The sequence below is a fragment of the Cydia pomonella genome, chromosome 4, assembly GCF_033807575.1.
Source record: "Cydia pomonella isolate Wapato2018A chromosome 4, ilCydPomo1, whole genome shotgun sequence".
Taxonomy (NCBI): domain Eukaryota; kingdom Metazoa; phylum Arthropoda; class Insecta; order Lepidoptera; family Tortricidae; genus Cydia; species Cydia pomonella.
Window position 1 is genome coordinate 25,420,191 of NC_084706.1, and position 19,674 is coordinate 25,439,864.

The 19,674-nt window shown below is 39.6% G+C and overlaps 1 protein-coding gene across 9 annotated transcripts in view; it reads right to left on the bottom strand.

Moving 5' to 3' along the window:
- LOC133517340 (protein sprouty) overlaps nt 1-19,674 on the bottom strand; it is a 134,416-nt gene that overhangs the window by 45,875 nt on the left and 68,867 nt on the right. For all 9 annotated transcript variants that reach the window (XM_061850626.1, XM_061850618.1, XM_061850622.1 and 6 more), the window contains one exon: nt 15,863-15,905. The gene's annotated coding sequence lies outside the window, so the exon portion shown is untranslated. The remainder of the gene's footprint in view (nt 1-15,862; nt 15,906-19,674) is intronic.

Genomic DNA, 19,674 nt, shown 5'->3' on the forward strand with positions numbered 1-19,674 from the left:
CTGGGTGGTGATAGGCAGGGCGAAATAACCCATCTTATCCCTTGTTACTCTCTGCGCGCATTGATGTTGATGTAGTAGTTAATAGTTTTAAGTGTTTTTATATAAGTAAACCAACAGTCGCCAAGCTGATGTGGGACTGGGCGGGACACGTTTGCCGCATGCCAGATGACTTATAGGCTAAATTAACCACCAATTGGGCCCCACAAAATCGAACCCGAGGTCGCGGCAAACCTCGTCGGCGTTGGTGAGATGACCTTGACGCCTTGGACAGGAACTGGTGGGAGACAGGTCAAGACCGGGATACATGGAAAGGGAGGAGGAAGTCCTTTGCCCAGTAGTGGGACAGGACAGGCTCATATAAATAAATAAATGTAAGCACTAACATTGGATGTAAGTCTTTCTGATTAACTAACAAAATATGGATCGTATGTCTGAAATAAACAAAGTTTATTTTTATTTTTGAATTGCGTGGCCCGTGTTGCCCCAAAATTATCAAACTGGGGGCATAGACAAGATGATGAGTGTACATCGACTAACAGATATTTCGATTGCAGGTGAAAATATGACGTTTAATGACAGTCCCTCACTTTGTTCGGTTCTAGTTGTTGCAAAGTTAATTTAGACGGACTTAATTCATAAACAGCCATACAAATCCAGCGGTCCATGTGTATAATAATTCTTAAGAGGGAAGTATATCAATATCACATACACGCCCATACAAAAAGAGAAAACGTTTTCCACTTCTCAATATTTTCCATTCTCCATATTTTTTTTGTATGTTATTGACACAATGAAAAACTAGGTTTATAGGTTTTCCTTTTTTTTTAATTTGCAAAACAAGAAAGCGAAACCTATAAACTTAAAATATATTATGCTGAAGCGATCGACATCAAAATCAAAGTGATATGTTAAAATTTAGTTAGGGGAAACCGTTTTCTCCCGAAATTGAATTTCATAGAAAAAGTGCCGTTATTTCGTAAGGATCGCAAAGCAATTCTTTCTTTTTAACAAATGTTGTAGTATTAACAACCTATATTTCCTTTCTATTTTTCCAAAATGTATTTCCAGAAATTGTGTAACTTCAAATAGACTCTTTTTCATTGGTCTCCTGTGTACTGTGGTATAAATCGGTGTTATTCTATAAGTAATTACGGTTGGAAGAATCTCGCGGCGACCGGCGTGATAATCGCCCACTCGATAGAAATCAGGTTTCATTTGTTATTCTGGAGGCGGAGGCGGCCCGCTCGAGCTTCACCACTAGATCGCGTATAAGGCCCTTAGCTGACTTGACCGAGTCGCACGGCGCGCTCTCAGCCGCTCCATGCAGCCACGCCAGCTAGCGGACGTCCTAACAGCTGTAACAGACGGGCGTACCGGACCGCAACCTTGGTCCGGTCAAAAAATCTTTTTTTCGCTGGCATTCACTTATAGCCGTGTCCTTAACGGACGTGAGGGGGGGACTAACTTGTACACGATTGAACAGGCCTTCGACCGGACCGAGGTTCCGGTCCGGCATGCCCGTATTTTACATGGACCCGCTCCCAAAAAACGAAAAAAGTCGAACTTTAAGATACGTCAAAAATTTCCTGAAAAATACGATATGGATATGGATTGGATATGTCAGTGTGAAAAGTGAAGTTTTTGTTTTAAGAAACGTCACTTTTGACACTGACAACTAATCCATATCGCCCGTATGGTATTTAGCAAATGTTTGACGTATGTTAAAGTTCGAATCGCGGCAGGAGAATAATGTCAAGGACGAGAAATGTAAAAGACTGGCTGGAAGCTAGCAGCACGGGAAAACTAATTCGCATGACTTCAGGTAGAGTGACATATGGACATAATGTTGCCGATCTCCGTGATGGAGATGGCACGTAAAAAAGCGACTATCAAAGTCGCTGTTAGCTTCGTCTCTCTATTACAAAGGCGAATTCCTTGGATCTATCGTGAGGCAGTCTGCGGGTGCCACTCCGAGGCGGAAGCGTGGTTCGCTTTCCATCCGCTGTCGCGGCACCTACTCGGGGCCACTTAAAGTCGATCCTACACTAAACTTATATCACCTACATATAGCCTTCACTTCACTTTTTACCCGAAAAGCAGGGCAATCTTTGAGCTAGTTAGTTAGTGCTTCTGGGCATTTTCCGCAAATCGACAACCATTGTGCTATTTTGCGTAAAACAAGGTAGCGCTACTCTAACCACCCCAGCTCCTCCACGAACTCTAGCAATGCTTTCAGGTTGCTAACTGCCTTTAATCCCTAGGTATTTGTTCCTGTATACTTCTACCTATTTGTAGTCTAGGAGAATGTGTTTAGTTTTTTCCTGTTCTTCCATGTCTAATTAAAAACTCGAACATATTATTAAAATTATGCAGTACCTACTCGTGCAAGTTGAAGATCCTCAAAAACTTGACTTAATAATATGTGAATAAATAATTTGAATTTCAATTATAGCTAAATATCTCGAAGACCACTGACTTTATTTCCACCAAACTAAGGTTCCACATAGCTAAGAAACATGACGGCAAACGAAGTTTTCGGGTAATAAACGTACTCAAATTGGTCCACAGCCACATTGCAGAAATGTTTGCATAACACTCACCATATTTTGTGACTATTACCTTAACACAAAAACGTTGGAATCATTCGCTTGCTAGAGTATCTATAATAGCACTAGGGGTTAGCCCCTTTACAACTTTGCCCGCTTGTTAAACTAATAACTAAACATATATTGCGGAAGAATAAGTCATCAAAAACAGGTCTACGAATCGTTACAAAAAAAAGGAGGTAATACGCCATAGGAAAAGCACGCGAATACTGCAAAAATGATCGTGACGAGTCTTCATTGCACTGAAATCATACGGTGAACCATGTGAACTTACACTTTTGACTGCTTAATCATCTCCAAGAATCAGTCAGCTGATTGGCAATTAGTAAAAGCAAATTATTCATTTCTTCGGCAAAGCTGTACCGAACGTAACTGTACCTATTATGAAATAACTTGTCTTATGGAGTATTGTTTTGTACATTCATTATCTTTAGCAAGTTTGAGATAACGTATCGTCGTGTACCTAAATCGTTTGATAATTGTACTCCAAATACCTACTGGTTACGACGAAAAATAATACCGGATGTTTGCTGAGATAAGAGATTGAATGATCCTCAGTTCGTCGTATTTACCACTTATATACGCGTGTATATTATCTTCTGTTTCATTTCAGCAGAGTTTACTTGATGTAGAAGGCAAACGAACTACGAATCGCCCGATAGTAAGCTATTACCGTCGCTTATGGATACCTGCAACACTAGAGGGGTTGTAAGTGCGTTGTCGAATTTAAGATGGAAATACGCTCTTTTCTTAAAGGTTAAAAGGTCTACCGACCCCAGTAGACTTTCACCATGACAACATACAATACAAAGCCATACAAAGATCTCTTATTAGGTTACCCCTTTGAAATATCAGCCTGTCCTCATTAAAAATATAGTTTTCTTCTAGATCTTATCTGTTGGCCTAGGTTAAGTCATTCGAAAGTATTTTTAGGTCACATGTACCGATATCAGTCATAATACAGTGAATTTGATGGTCCACAATGCAGGAGGTTGGAAGGGTTCGAATTCTGGTAAGGGCGTTTATTTGTGTGTACATCACAAATATTTATTCCTGAGTTACCTATGGATGTTTTCTATGTAGCTATATACCTAAGTATTTGTATATACATAACTATATATTCTGAATATATATATCGCCTTCTAGCAGCCACAACACAAGCCTTATTGAGCTGACTGTGGGAATAGGTTGATCTGTGTAAAATTGCCCTATAATATTTACTTACATTAGGTACTCTATAGATATATATATTTTTAAAAAACCTATATGACAGTAGTAGACGGGATATGACAGAAATCACGTTCAGTCTAGCCATAAACCGAAAGTCAAATAGGTAACTAAAAAGTTAAATCAAGCACGTTTAAAAACAATTTGTTGATAAAGAGCGTTTAAGTAACATAACATACATCAGTTTTTGGACAGCAATAGTCAAAAGTAGATTTAGAAGAGTTGTTTAAGGAGATCCAGACGCGGAAATGGCTATGGATTGGGCATATCCTCAGGAAATCTGACACCCTCATATCCAAAATGGCCCTGACCTGGAAAATGCCCGAGGTGCCGTTCTGTGGAGCACTGCTTAGGTGTATTGGGGATGGGGTGCACAAACTGCCCAGGAAGTCAGTGGAAGAATATGATTCCGAGACCTACATCCCAAAAGAGGGTCTTCTATGTCTCCACACTCTTGTCAGAGTTGTCTTGGTCGTCATATCAGGGCCGGTGGCACCGGCAACCCTTAAATCTGTCGCCATTCTTCACTTACTGTGGCTCTTCTTGTACATTCGTGGAGTGGTCCATTGATTGAGTTTTTGACTAGGTCTATCCAACGCATTGGTGACCAACCGCGTCTTTTGCTTTTTCCTTTTCTTCTCTTTTCCTTACAATTAAAGTCGAAACAGAGAGTAACAGGATGAAAAGAAGAAGCTTACAAACATTTCACAGATATTTTGATATGCGTAATCATAAATGTAGCGCCAGACCATAGTTTTTAAGCTGAAACTGATACGAGTGTAGGTATTTAAATGGAGACTTATATAACTATTGAGATAAATGACCGGCTGGTACATATTGCAGCCGTATTTTTAATTGATCGAATAATATCGGTTACGTAAGGCCATGAAGGAGCTCTTTGAATGGACTTGACGCTCGTTCCATTCATGGGACATGCCTACGCTCGTCATTATGACCTTAATCGTACAATTGAGATTGTTATTTTAAAGAAATATTTGTTTTGTAAGTAAATAAATATTATAGGACAATTTTACACAGATGGACTTAGTCCCACAGTACTATCAGTAAGGCTCTGTTGTGGGTACTATAAGTCCTCCTTATGGTTTTAAATGACGGCGACCCTAAATAAACATTATGGACGTTGTCTAGCGTGAGCCCTGATATGACTGAGCAGGCCGAACTTGCTCTTAAATACTCTATTGCACGCGTGACAATAAAGTTGGCCAGCTGCGTTGAACGTGTACACGTAGGAGGGCTTAGGTCTGTTCCGTAACTGGCGTTTTATGTCTATGCTAGAATGTTTTGACACAGTTATGGATGGTAGAACGCCAAGAAGACCTTCCAGCAAGCTCCTCCCAACGCTCAGGGTCGATGACGCAAGCGGTCAAATGCCGTTTGACCACATCTTTGTAGCGCAGATGCTGACCACCAACTCAGAGTAGAGAACAGCTTTAGGCAAGCGGTGGTCATCCATTCAAAGGATGTGCCCACACCATCTGAGCTGTCGCTACATTAGTATGGCCTCAATGCCATACATTCCGGAACGACGCAGGATCTTAGAGTTGGGTACGCTTATGGGTCCAAGAAAGACGTCAATATACGTATCTAATATGTAACTAAATATGAATACTTATTTACATAGAAGACACCCATAACTCAGTAAAAATATTTGTGATAATCACACAAATAGATGCCCTTACCAGAATTCGAACCCTGCTTGCTCCTAGTCCTGTTTCGTAGGCAGGGTCGCTACATCATTTTTTTTTTGGCAACATTTACTTAACTCAGAACTGCGTTGTTAAAATCTTTCGGGTTCCTCGTGTTAGTCGTATTACACCGTGTATATGTAAGCATTTTTACTGCAAACTTAACGTGATCAGTATCTATCAAAATTCATTCGTATGGACACAGAATTATTTGAACTGGTGTCGGAACTGAAGGTGATTATATAAATTCCGAGTAGCGGTCGACGGAGGGCGTGCGCTACGTCATTCTCAACCAAACTCTAGTCGAGGAATGGACAGGTCCAGTGTAAGCCTCATAGAATATGACCAATATAATTAACAGCCGCCTAGCCTAGGCGACAGTGACTCTGCCTACGCAGCAGACAAGTGTTGCTTTTATTCATAAGCGCTTTCGGAGTATGCAGAGTTAAAGGTGGCATTTGAATTTTAACTGCAGCTGTATTACTATAGTGAATATAAAAAAAATGGGGCTGATTTTGTTGTACCTACTTTCATCTTATTTTGATAAAATTTGGTAAATTTGAAGAGCGCCTCATTCTGAGCGGAATAAATTAGTAGCATCATCTTGGTACATTTCGCCTTTTTCCAAAGTTTTTCGAATCGAGCGCTTGAAATTAAAAAATCGGCCCCCAGGGGCGATTTTCGAGTTCGAGTGCTCGATTTCGTGTAATTCCCTTCAATTTATCTCCACTACTAGGCATTTAAATTCTACTAATATGTATAATTGATAACGAGTGGTCAATACCACTAGATTCCCAATTTCTATTGCTCGTATTTCTAAAATATCAGTTCGCTGTTTTCCACAGATTTTCGAGTGATGAATTCGAGCGCTCGAAATTCAAAAATCGGCCCCCAGGCTTCGTAGCCAACGTAAATATCGTTCACGTGAAACGCAACTGTCACAGTCGCACTAATATGGAAGAGTGATAGAGAGAGATGGCTACGATACGCTACGGAGCGTGAACGATTGTAACGTTGGCTACGCGGCCTGGTCCGCTTTCGACTCGACGCCTGCGCATGGAACAGAGGCCGTGGCGCGAGGCGGTCGACCTTCCGAGAGGCCGTCCCCCCCGCGCCCGCACCACGTGCTCCATAATGCATGGCTCAAACTGTTTGCACACAATTTATTATTAAGAGGATAGTGGGGGATTGCTTCTCTGTAAAAACGTAGTACCCAAACCTGCCTGGATAATGTCTTTTTTTAATTCTACCAAATATCTTTCATTTAATTTTTCATTTTTTCTTAGTTTAATTTTTTGTGTAATATACGTATGTTTATCCTATAAATTTTGTATGTATTTGTATCCTCTACTTTCTGGTACCTTGTTGTACATGTTGCTGCATTTGTCACCCTCTTCTCACTCTCTCCTCTCATCTACTCAAAGGTTAACTGGAAGAGATCCCTTGAAGGGATAAGTTCGCCTTTGTACTTAGCTTTTCCTAATTGTAAGTTTAGTACTACTACTACTATCTCAGACGGTTTCTAAAAAGTTGCGCGGTAATTTTCTAGTAGTCAACTGAGTCTTGGAAGTAAGTTAAACTAGTTTTTAATATATTATTTTTATTTTATTTAAGCCATTTAATTTTTAATATATAGCTGACCAAAATATCTCTTGCATAATATTTTGTACAGTCACGGACTTTAATTGCTGAGCCAGGGTTCACTCCACATTGGACATTTCATACCGTTAATATGGACATCCAAATTAGCTTGCACCCTAAAGCAGGGATCGGAAACCGGTATTTTTTGTATGGGAACGAAAACGGTATTTTTTCGTTCTTTGTTAATTACTTCATTTCTAATTAGGCAATCTAATAATACGAAGTCGTTATCTGAAAACACAACTGAGTCCTACATTTAGAGTATAAAATAAACCGAAATATATGGTTATTTCGATGTTTTTGCAAAAAACCGGTTCCGATCCCTGCCCTAAAGTAGTTAAAGTCCGTGATTGTACGTATAGATTTTATTGATTTCATAATAAACTAAATATTTGCACAAGTCAAGGTTATATAGATACAACTGCTTCAATTCAACCACAAAAATATTCGCAAATACCTACGTATGAATCGTGCCGTTCACGATGACGTGCGGATATTACAATTCTAACCCTTAATGGCATGATAATATGAACCGAGGCACACGTCCTCGTTATTATAGAAAAAAAAATGTTATCTTTGAGAATATTTAAATAGAGAATATTATAAAATTTATAGAACACGGATAACGGCGTTATTGATATGACGAATTTGACTTTGACCAGTAGCCTCACCATTACCACGACTGCCTATTAGCAGTGTCCAACTAACATTGGCCAACTGCGTAACTTACTTTCTATGCATCTCGCTCGCACTAATATGCTCACAAGCTAGCGAATGTCGGTTTCAAACTGGTGGTAGACGTACAAGAGTCAAGCCGTTTCGGCAGATATGCAAATATTAACCCGGAAAGAAACAAAATCAAGTGGAGGTATTTTGATATACCAACATTATAATAATTAGATGGCTACAGTTCGCGTAAATCATCTTATACTTCATTAATGCTTAAGCAGCTATGTTTTTATTAATAGTGTTGGAGTGGGTGACAATGATTATAAAACTCACGATAGGTTATAGGAGTTCCAAAATTGAAGTTCTAGTTAAGAGAGGTATGGGCATTGTGAATGTCATCTCGCTCTGTGTGGTAGGGCACAGCACAGCGGATGTCATTCCAGATCTAGAGCAGAGCCCAACTGGGGAAGTACCTCCACCTTACAGAAAACCGCAGCCAAAGCCAAAAGTAAGGTTGCCAGAGCTCGACGAGGGGCGAAAGGGGGTTAGGGTCGGCAACGCGCATGTAACTCCTCTGGAGTTGCAGGCGTACATAGGCTGCGGATACTGCTTACCATCAGGCGGGCCGTATGCTTGTTTGCCACCGACGTAGTATAAAAAAAAACCTATACCCGTACCATGAGTCACTGACAGTGTCAAAACTGACATATACGCTATCCAGAACGTAATTTACTTTCTATACATCTCTCTCGCACTTATCCGCGGGTACGAGCGAGATGCATAGAAAGTAAGTTACGTTCTCGATAGTGTTTATGTCGGTGCCGAACTGGTGGTAGCCACACTTGTGACATATTGTACAAGTTTCCTTTAGTCGCATCCGGGCAAGCGAGAGATGTACCTACCCGTGCTCACCGAAAGAGAAAGAGACAAGCTCATGTTTAACGAGTATGATTAAGATGAATGGAATGCGAAAATTACTCAAAAGTAACAGATTTTTTCGTATGTATAGAAATAAATATTATTTTAATATATTTTTTGTGCTCATTGTACGAGTTTGTTGGAGATACAGCCGCCGTTATTGTCAGATGTTTTATTTTTGTGTTCCTTATTTTCTATGTCGTTGTACTCTTTGCAGAGCGTCGTGGTTAACTGCTGACATCAGGCGCAGATGTTGCTTGCCGTAGGATTTCTCGCAATTTTCCGCGATTGGGGGCCATTCTGGCAAATGCGTTCAGGGGTCCCTTCATGGCAGATTTGATTTGGTCAGTCAATCGCCTTTTACGCGGTCTTTTTCCGTTTGCTCTACCCTGCATCACTAGGCGCTCTATGGAGTCGTTGTTCCTTATGTATGAGTATAACAGAGGTAGATCCCTTACGACCTGGATGTCTGTCATTAACAACGACCTCAAGAAAGACCAAATAAATGTCTCGACGACCCAGAACAGATACACCTGGCGAAGAATGACGAGGAGAGCCGACCCCAAATGACATGGGAAAAGGCTAGGCAAAGAAGAAGAATATGTATGAGTATAACCTATTTATAGTTATATAAGATCATTGGTGGGTGATTAAATATTAAACCAGGATCATAACTGTCACAACTGCTAACCTTAACGGACGTACCTTATTTAAATAAAAGTAAACAAAATCTACCCTCAAATGACTCCTTAAGCCAGTTGAGGGTAGATGAAAATATTACATGATCGAATAAACTAGGTTAAAGTCAGGTCGTTCAGTGACAAATCCAGGAGGTTTATAATAGATGTTATAATTACCCGATGTTTGATTATTTTTATTTAAAAACCTAAAGATACAGAGTATAGAGTAACTCAACTATTAGAGAACTTACTTACTTTCTCAGAAAAACGAATACAGCTTTAGTATTGTTTCTAAGAGTGAGCTAGAGTAAGAGTCTGATGGTAAAAAGCAACCAAAGGATTCATATATGAAGCCCGAATCCCAACGGCGATAACTTCACCTTCACCTCATAAATATTCGAACGTTGAAGAGCAGGCAATTACACAGTGAGCCTTTTCTGAGAAAATAGTGAATGTGGGAAAACAGCGAAAGACTGTTCTCGCAGAATGATTTGTGGGGAGCGTTGCGTGCTACATTAGCCTATTATCATATCGCATGATTGGTTTAATGGTGCTCCTGTAGCCTGAATAAATAATCGTCCAAAAACGTGGATTCTTTAATGGGAATCGTGTGATTCATGTCTGGGATTGCCAAGGTAACACCCCGTCGGATTCCAAATACTTTATTATCGTTTGGCCTTCAAGTTATCAAGGTTGTTGCGATTTTGGCTTCAAATATAAACTCTAGCCGTCCAGATGTTAAAACATGCTCAATCAAATGCAATTTGATTTGTCAAAATAATGATTCAAATTAGAACGGAATGGGAGACCTTCTTATAGGTATCTGGATTCTCTGGGCGGCTAGAGAATAAATCTTTAGATATAAGGTAGGTAGGTTAGGTAGCTTTACGTATTGTCCCTCCCTTGCGTATGACTCGTTCTATTTCCCGCACGATTGTGCCCGAAGACTGTCGTTTATATTTTACTTGATGATGATGATGATGATGATCTTTCCGGCCGATTTCGACCATGGCGACCACTTCGACTCCTAGTTAGTAGCGCTCATGCGCCCGAAGGTGGCTGACATAGCCGATCTTCGAGGTGAACCCCCGCGCACATTGAGGGCACGTGAGGACATCTGCTATGTAATGGTAGTGAATGGACGCAGGCTGGCGCGTTTTCAGCTTGTCGCGTTTAGCGTCGAGGTCAGCTTTACGTTGCTCCTCGAAATCGCGCACATTGCCCTGCACCAGCCTGCGCCACTCGGGACGATGTGCTGCCCATAGAAATAGGATAGTATAGAACGACTGTCAAACTTCAAAAGTGTGACCAAAAAAGAAATGCAAGTGTGTGCGTAAATTGTCTATGTGCGAACAAAAATAGTGATGTCATGTTACAACATATTAATAATCTATCGATGTTTAACTGCTTTATCGACTACTTTTTCAAATGTGTTTGTTTTTATAAAAAATGTAATAGGTATGAGTATTATTATTATTACTACTATTAGACCTTATTAGCGCCTTTAGTACCTTTAATTTTCTTTTACAGCGGACGCATAGTAAATAACAATACTGATAGTGATAACCGAGGCTACAGTTACAGTCGTTAAAGTCAGCATCAAAATGGTCAAATATATAGGTACACATGTGTCACAATGGTCAAATATATATTGTTACTTATTTTACAGTACATATGGAGCTACTTTACCGCACAAGTGCGATATTTAGCACATTACGTAACTATATCGAACATTTTAAGGGCCATATGTATTGTAATACATTTGCGAATAGTTAATTCGAAACTCGTGTCGACTTAAAATCGTATCGCCACTCATTGCGATTTTTTATTTTTCTCACCTGGTTTGGTGTTCTGGGACGTTTACTTACTTACTACTTACTCCGTTGGCTCAGCGACACAAAATGAGACTTGGCCTCCGACACAAGACAGCGCCACTTTTCTCGGTCCTGTGCGACCTCTCGCCAATTGTCGACTCGAAGCTCGCGCAGATCCGCCTCCACTATGTCGCTCCAGCGATACCTAGGGCGTCCGTTTTTTTTTTTTTTTTTTTTTTTTTTTTTTTTTTTTTTTTTTTTTTTTTTTTTTTTTTTTTTTATAACGATAGGCAAGCGTTTGACCACGATCTCACCTGATGGTAAGTGATGATGCGGTCTACGGTGGAGCACGCTTACCTATGAGATACCTATTTACCCTAGCCTTGAAGAGACCCAGATTGTACTCATGCGGAAACACAGACTCGGGCAGGGCATTCCACTCCTTGGCAGTTCGCATAAGAAATGTTGAAGCAAAACGCTTCGTGCGTATTTGTGGAATACCTACCATGAAGCGGTGCCGGAGTGCCGATTGTCTGGTAGTCCGATGGTGAAATGGGGACGGAGGAATAAGGTTGTGCAGTTCCTCGGCACACTCTCCGAAATGTATCCTGTAAAAGATCGTTAGGCTGGCAACCTTGCGACGATGCTCCAGACTTTGGAGTCGAGCATTCGTCAGATCGTCATCATTAATGATTCTCTTGGCTCTCCTCTCAACTGACTCGAGCGCCTCAAGCTGGTATTTTGCTGAACCATCCCACAGATGCGAACAGTATTCCACACACGATCGCACTTGTGCTAGGTAAAGGTCGAGCAGTTGCCTAGGTGTAAAATACTGCATCACCCTGTTGAGGATGCCCAGCTTTTTTGCTGCTAACTGTACTTTCGACTCGATGTGCGGGCCGAAGTTGAGTTTCGAAGTCAGCGAGATTCCGAGAAGCTCAAGATGGTCGGTTATCGGAAGGGATACATTTCGGAAAGTAGGAGTCAGATGGAGTGGACTCCGTTTGGTGTGGTGGTGTCCGAGTGGTGTAACATGTGCAATGTCGTTAACACAAACACATGCTAAGTGTTAACAGTAGGCGCAAATAGTTGACTTACCAAAGAAAATTTGAATTTCGCGCCTTTTCCGCCTGACAAGTTGGGTTGGGTGTGTATACGCTGTCTTGTGTTTCCTTGTGTTGGCGGCAAAGCCGTGGAAAAGTGGTTAAAATGTAAGTAATGTGTTGGAAAGTGAAGTTTAAATTTATTGCTGAACATGTGCACCTTCAAAAAAGGTATTATAACAATCGTTATTATTTAAAGTCGGTTATAAAGGTTAATATCTTAATGATGTCTTGTGAACAACTAATTCCATACCTACTAATATACCGACAAGTTATCGATACAGTCATATGAACATTTTGTCAAGCCCTAGCGTAAAGTAACAGTTTAGGTTTTTACACAAAATATTCTAAATTATTGACTAATATCATGAAATATTAACACACAATTGAAGAAAAACTTATAATGAACTGTATAAATTGGCTTTTTACACTTTTTATGCTGTTAATTTGATAAGATATCGTTACGAAAATTTCGCTACGATTATCATAATTACCTGTGAAATGAGTATTTCCCTGGGTTTTTTGGCCCTGAAACACAACAATCCGGCACACAACATGACACCATCTTCACTAAATTACTTAATATTTATTTTTGATTTTGATTCTCGTATATTTTTAACGTTAAAAAATACGGCAATATGATTTTGGCCGCCTCGGCCGCCTTCGAATTCAAAAAATGGTTACGTTTTCTCATATGTAGTCTGCCTCTTTCACACTCGTGGCTTGTTCATGTACGTGATGGCTTCCCTTTCGCACACTTCATCTGTCTGTCAAGCGAAGCGTATGACAAGTCTCTGGTGCTGCCAAACCTTCCCACCGAGAGGCGTCAATGTTGCATCTTTTCATGTGTCGTTTCTGAACATCTTTGTATCGGAGGAGTTGTACGCCAACTTTCCGCTTACCCTCCTCTAGTTCAGAGTAAAACTACTCTGATTTTTACTTAGCAGCTTGATGACTTAGATGAGCACTCCTAATACCGTATAACCTCGATAGCATGAATTTCAACGGATTCGACAAATTGTTCGAGTTAACGAGTTTTATGTCTCAAAGAGGATATCAACTTAGAGAGGTTCTTATAGGGTTCGTTGTAAAGAGGTGTCGAATTACAGAGTTGAAACGTCGTATTGATCGTCGTCGTGAAAATTCGTACTTCAGAGATAATTTTACAAGTAAACGCCTAAAGTAGTCTTATTATTTTCTTCAAGTTATAGAGGTTTATTAGTACATAACTTCGATATAACAATGCAGCTGGTTTTTGAGCTACAGAGGTCAAATTTGATTTTATATATTGTACTGTAATATTAAATATTTCGAGTTATGTTGTTATGGGTTTTTAAGGGAAGTGAATCGCATTTATTTCGTAGTAGCTAGCATTTCGTCTTATCGAGGTTCTACTGTACAAAATACTTCACAAACCCACTCTGGGCATCACAATTTCGCAGCCAACTGGTACAATCTGACTATTAACCGGCAACATTGCGTGGAGAAGTGATTTACACCGTCGCTCGCTTCACATTCCAAGCGCATCTCTGACACCCGCCTCCTACCAACAAGCTTAAGTACAGTGCAATGGCAGAATAGCTGAACGGTAAAGAATAGCTGAGTTGTAATGATGACCATTACATTGTCTGTTGCACATGAGGACGTGTGACGGTCAGGATCGCCGTGTCTATCTCCATACTAGTAAAGCTTGACCAGTAATATATGATCACGCGCCATATTGCGGAATTTAATTGGAACTAAATTTTTCATACTAAACTCAACTGTCACCATATACTATGAGAACAAGAGCGCCCTCTTGACAATGATCATATATTTGTGGTCGGGCTTTATATTCAACAATTCCTGTCTACCTAAATCTATATCGCGTTTCGATATTATACACTGGTTGGGTGAAGCCCAGGGCTTGGTAAGCTGTTTTAAAAGGAGCCTAGGTGCGGAGCCGTGGGCGAACGGGTCGCCCACGGAACGCCCGCGCCGCCGCGAATTCCGAGCCCACCGTACTATAACCTGTTCATCTTTATCCCAAGGATATAAAGCACATTATAGCTTGGTTATTTTCCCGGCCCACACCTGCCTGAGACACATGGTATAGTGTGGGTTCGAAGCCGCTAATGAAACTTGAATTGTTTTAAGTAGGCTAAGCCTTACATGGCAAATTGAGTGTTTGGGTTTTAATTTGGAAAGAGGTTCTATAACAATTAGGTTTTATGAGTGCAAAACTTAACGCAGATGGCGCTGCAGTAAAGCATGACACGGCTTAGCCAAAATGACAATCGACAAACGCCAAACGAAAAGAATCATTATCGGGTCTATTTCTACGAAAAATTGTGTGACTAAATCCATACATTAGGTATTTAAGTTTCCAGCAGGGCTCTTTGGCTAAATATGCAGTTTTAACACTTTTAACCCCATTATTTCCTCTTAATTTTTTAGGTAAAAAAAATATATGGGGGACCGTTAAATTATGTAATTTATTTCAAAATTCAAATATGCGACGTAAGCTTGTTTACCCGTCCTAAGGTCGTAACTTTATTATATTGCTGATCAATATTTTAAATAATATATTATAAAATAATGGCTTTTACTGGTTGGGCCAACATGGAACATAATCAATTTGATCTATCATTTCTTTTCCAATGGCTTAGACATGTTTCTTATTGGTCACTTGAAAATGAATTCCGTTTATTTGTATTTATTTATTTGCTGAATATGGGTTTACAAAGGTGTACAATAATATATTTTAGTCCAACCATACTCTGCTTAGTGTAGCATGCAAATTTAAGGTAGATATAGTCGCACTATAACATAAAATAACATGAAAATATTAAAAATAACATGTCAGATTAATTATTAACATTAGAAAAATCATGCAGCGATTTATTACAATTTCAAATTTCTATAACTGTTCAATTTCATAATCAAAGTATTCATGTATGGAATAAAAACACATGTCACAAAGCCATAAAAATATTTTTTTTTAAACTTGTTGATTGGAAGGTCTTTTATGTCAGCTGGCAACCTGTTAAATATTTTTATGCACATATAAAACGAACTTCTAGCTGTTTGTTTGAGACAAGTTTTTGGCAAAAACAGTAGATTGCGCTGTCTAGAAATACGGTCATTGTAACTTATCATATCACTGTTTTTTTTTAAATAAGTTTTTAGGGTTTGCTTAGGTTAGATTTTCCTGATATTCAGGATTTTTGTTCCTTTATCTGGATATCGCGGAGACTTGGGTGTCAGGGGTGCTTAGAAATCTCAACTAACCACTAGCTATACGTTTGGAGTTGGGCAGAGGAAAGAGAAGCTTGTGCTATAGCATATGGTGGCGAGTTAGGGACTAGTGGCTAGTCACTCGGTAATTTTTGGAGAAATGACCGTCTAGGAAATGTCAGAATTATTAGGGTGAGGCCCGGATTTTTGTCGGAATATTCCATTTATTCATATGACATTCCTAAGTCCATTATAAAAACTACTTTTGCGTGGTGTACTCACCTACATTATATGTGAGTTTGATCAAGGTTTGATGTTGCCGTTTCTGCAAAAAAAGAAATATCTCATTAGTTATTACAATTCATCCACCATTGTAGGTACGAAGTAAAACCAACCAACTGTAGTACAATCTATACCTATGCTCCACGAGTTCAATATATAATTAAGTATGTATAACGTTGTTTTTGATTTATCTGGGGTTTTTTCTGTCATTTATGAAAATATTTTGCCTCAAACTTCCGTCATTCAGATAATAATCGCGCCTAAACATGTTCGCGTTAGTTTTGGACAATTACTGGGAGATTTTGGAATATAAGAGGGTAGTTTTACTTACAGTATTCGCTAAGTGCACAGTCGTGCACTCATTTTGTATAGGACATTTTAGTCGATGCTCTGAAGTAGCATCTTATACATCATCTTTTATAGAGACATATCTTTTGATGAAGATAGAGAATAGTGCATATTCTACGTTATTTTTGATGTTGACTGAACGTCGTATCAGGGGCACTTAGGGGAACCTTTACGAATCATGTAACTCTTACTTTTGCACTTATACCACGTGGCACAAGGGCATTAATGTTTTTATACTATGTTTTCGATTTTTCTTCACGTATACTTGAAATTAACAATCGAGATAATGATCTCTAAAACGGGTTACTTTAGATTTGACATAATAAGTGACTCTTCCATTCCTCTTGAGTGTATTTATAACTTGTAATCCTAAACTAGAAGCGATATAGCTTATCGAAGTGTCTGCGCGCGTATCTCACCCAGATTACACGGTACAAATACATGCGCGTGAAGGTCACAATACGGCCAACAAAAACGTTCATTTCAAATAAAATATTCATCAATGAATAAACAATTCCACGTTCATAACCTTAATCAATGAGTTGCATGCGCTGATGCCGGGCTCATTGATCGATCGACTAGCGCTGCGCCCGCGCACATGGAAAGAAAACCGGATGGCGCGCGCACACTAGCGCGCTCTATGTGTGTGTAAAGGATTTCCTACGGCCCGCGCCCCACTCCCCTCTCGTGCCATGGACCTGTTGTGCGGCTACCGGAGTTACGCTGCATAGTTACCAGACTTGAAGTTGATACTGCGCCCGCTCCCCTCTCAGGGTTACCATTTATCGGAATCCGTCCCGTATATCTGTTATTTTGCGGCGCTAATAGGTATGGAACGAAAATTGACTCGTTTAGCGTTTCTAATTAATATACGGATACAGTTAGTTTTCTAATTAGGATTTCTTGTGGAAGATTTATTGTTTTTGTATTTGGATTTGTAATTTAACGACTTGACTAAAGCGGATCTTGGAATGTTAATGTGTTTTTTTGTTTCGATTAACGAGAATTCTGAGCTACTTGTTCTATCGATTATCTTTTAAATAAGTGGGTGATAGGCTGTTAGGTTTCTTATGTAGGTATATTTATTTGTAAATATGTTTCATTAAAAAAAAAGTGTGCGTTATAACATGCATCGAAGCGGCCAAGGTGTTCACAAATATCTGAACAAAGTTCTACTATCAATTCAAGACGTTAAAGTGCATGTTTAGATATTTTTGAGCACTTTGGCCATTCCGATATATATGCTGGCGAATCGAAACGACAAGTTTACAGAATCGCAAGCAATATCCTCTTTCGAAAAAAATATACTTGCACTTAGGTATATAATATTATTAATTGCACTATTGAGCATTTTCAAATAAAAGCGCAACATTTACTTTTTTTCGAACAACCATCACTTTTAGAGTTAGTTCTACTCAGAATCACGAGAGCTATCGATATAAAAACGAAAAAAATGGTTGGAAAAAAAATGACAGTTTTGTGATGTATTTTCACATACATTTTGTACAGTCTTCTTCCTCGCGTTGTTCCGGCATTTGGCCACGGCTCATGGGAGCCTGGGGTTCGCTTGACAACTAATCCCCAGAATTGGTGTGGGCACTAGTTTTTACGAAAGCGACTGCCATATGACCTTCCAACCCAGAGGGTATAAACTAGACCTTATTGGGATTAGTCCGGTTTCCACACGATGTTTTCCTTCACCGAAAAGCGACTGGTAAATATCAAATGACATTTCGTACACAAGTTCCGAAAAACTCATTGGTACAAGACGGGGTTTAAACCCGCGACCTCCGGATAGAAAGTCGCACGCTCTTACCGCTAGGCCACCAGCGCCTATAATTTACACAGCGTACAGTCACGTCTGAAAATATGGACACGAAAAATATGCCAAAAATATGTATACACTACCTATTCAAACAGATTACACAGTATTACACACTATATATGATCCGTCACGAAACACACCCAAAATTTGTATGAAAATCTGGGGACACTGTTTTCTTTGTATAAAACAATAAGTAGTCCTTGTGTCGTGAGTCGAAATAACCCAAGAGTTATTAGTTTAAAAAAAGTAAACGATACCCCCGATTCAAACTGAGTGCTAAATTTCTTAAAATTTCGTTAAGCCGTTTTTGCGTAAAACAAACGTCCAAACATCCAAATAAACATGCATATTCATAATGTCAGTTGTATATCATGGCAGCCGGATTCACCGGGTCGGAACCATGACATCATCCGCTATGCTAATTCCCCTGCTATCATTTTGCGTTATAAATCTTCGGGAATCGCTCATTATGACCGTTTTATTTTAAATTTCGAAGAATTTTTATGCGCGCCCGGTTGGAAAGGTGATTTTGTGTGAGATTACTATTTACGCTGCCGAATGATGTATGATGATTTCAGATCGTATTCAATTCTAAAATAGGTATTTTGTAAATTGCTTATATAGAGATGGTAGCAGTAAATCGTTTAAAAGCTAAAGCCGCATTAGAATCTTAGTGGGACGTCAAATTAGGTTGGATTTTTAATGTTAAACCACCCAACTATAGGCCCGGAGTTCGATTTTTGAATTTCGTGCGTTCAATTTCTCAACTAGAAAATCTGCGGAAAATGGCGAAATGCTATAGGTATTTGAATTACGAGCCACAGAAATTGGGAATCTACCTAGTGGTATTCACCACCCGTCTTCAATTCTATTAGTAGAATTTTAATGCTTAGCGGATAAAGTATTGAAGGAAGCCACACGAAATCTAGCACTCGAAATTCAAAAAGCGGCCAAGTGCGAGTCGGACTCGCCCATGAAGGGTTCCGTACCATTTATGACGTATTAAAAAAAACTACTTACTAGATCTCGTTCAAACCAATTTTCGGTGGAAGTTTGCATGGTAATGTATATTTTTCATTCTGTTATTTTAGAAGTTACAGGGGGGGGGGGGGGGGGGGGGTGGACACACATTTTTTCACTTTGGAAGTGTCTCTCGCGCAAACTATTCAGTTTAGAAAAAAATGACATTAGGAACCTAAGGCCGGTTGTAGAAGTCTGGTGGTTTCGCCGGACAATTGTCCGGGTTCGGCGACGATGTCTGGTTTTCTTGGGTGTAGCTGTCGGTAGCCATGTACAAAACCGGACGTAGTCGCGTAACACGGTCCGGTTTCCGGCGAAAACACCGGACATCTACAACCGGCCTGAAGATCATTTTTGAAGAACTATCCATAGATACCCCACACGTATGGGTTTGATGAAAAAGATTTTTTGAGTTTCAGTTCTAAGTATGGGGAATCCCCAAAATTTATTGTTTTTTTTTCTATTTTTGTGTAAAAATCTTAATGCGGTTCATAGAATACATCTACTTACCAAGTTTGAACAGTATAGCTCTTATACTTTGGAAAAAAGTGGCTGTGACATAATCGGACAGACAGACGGACATGACGAATCTATAAGGGTTCCGTTTTTTGCCATTTGG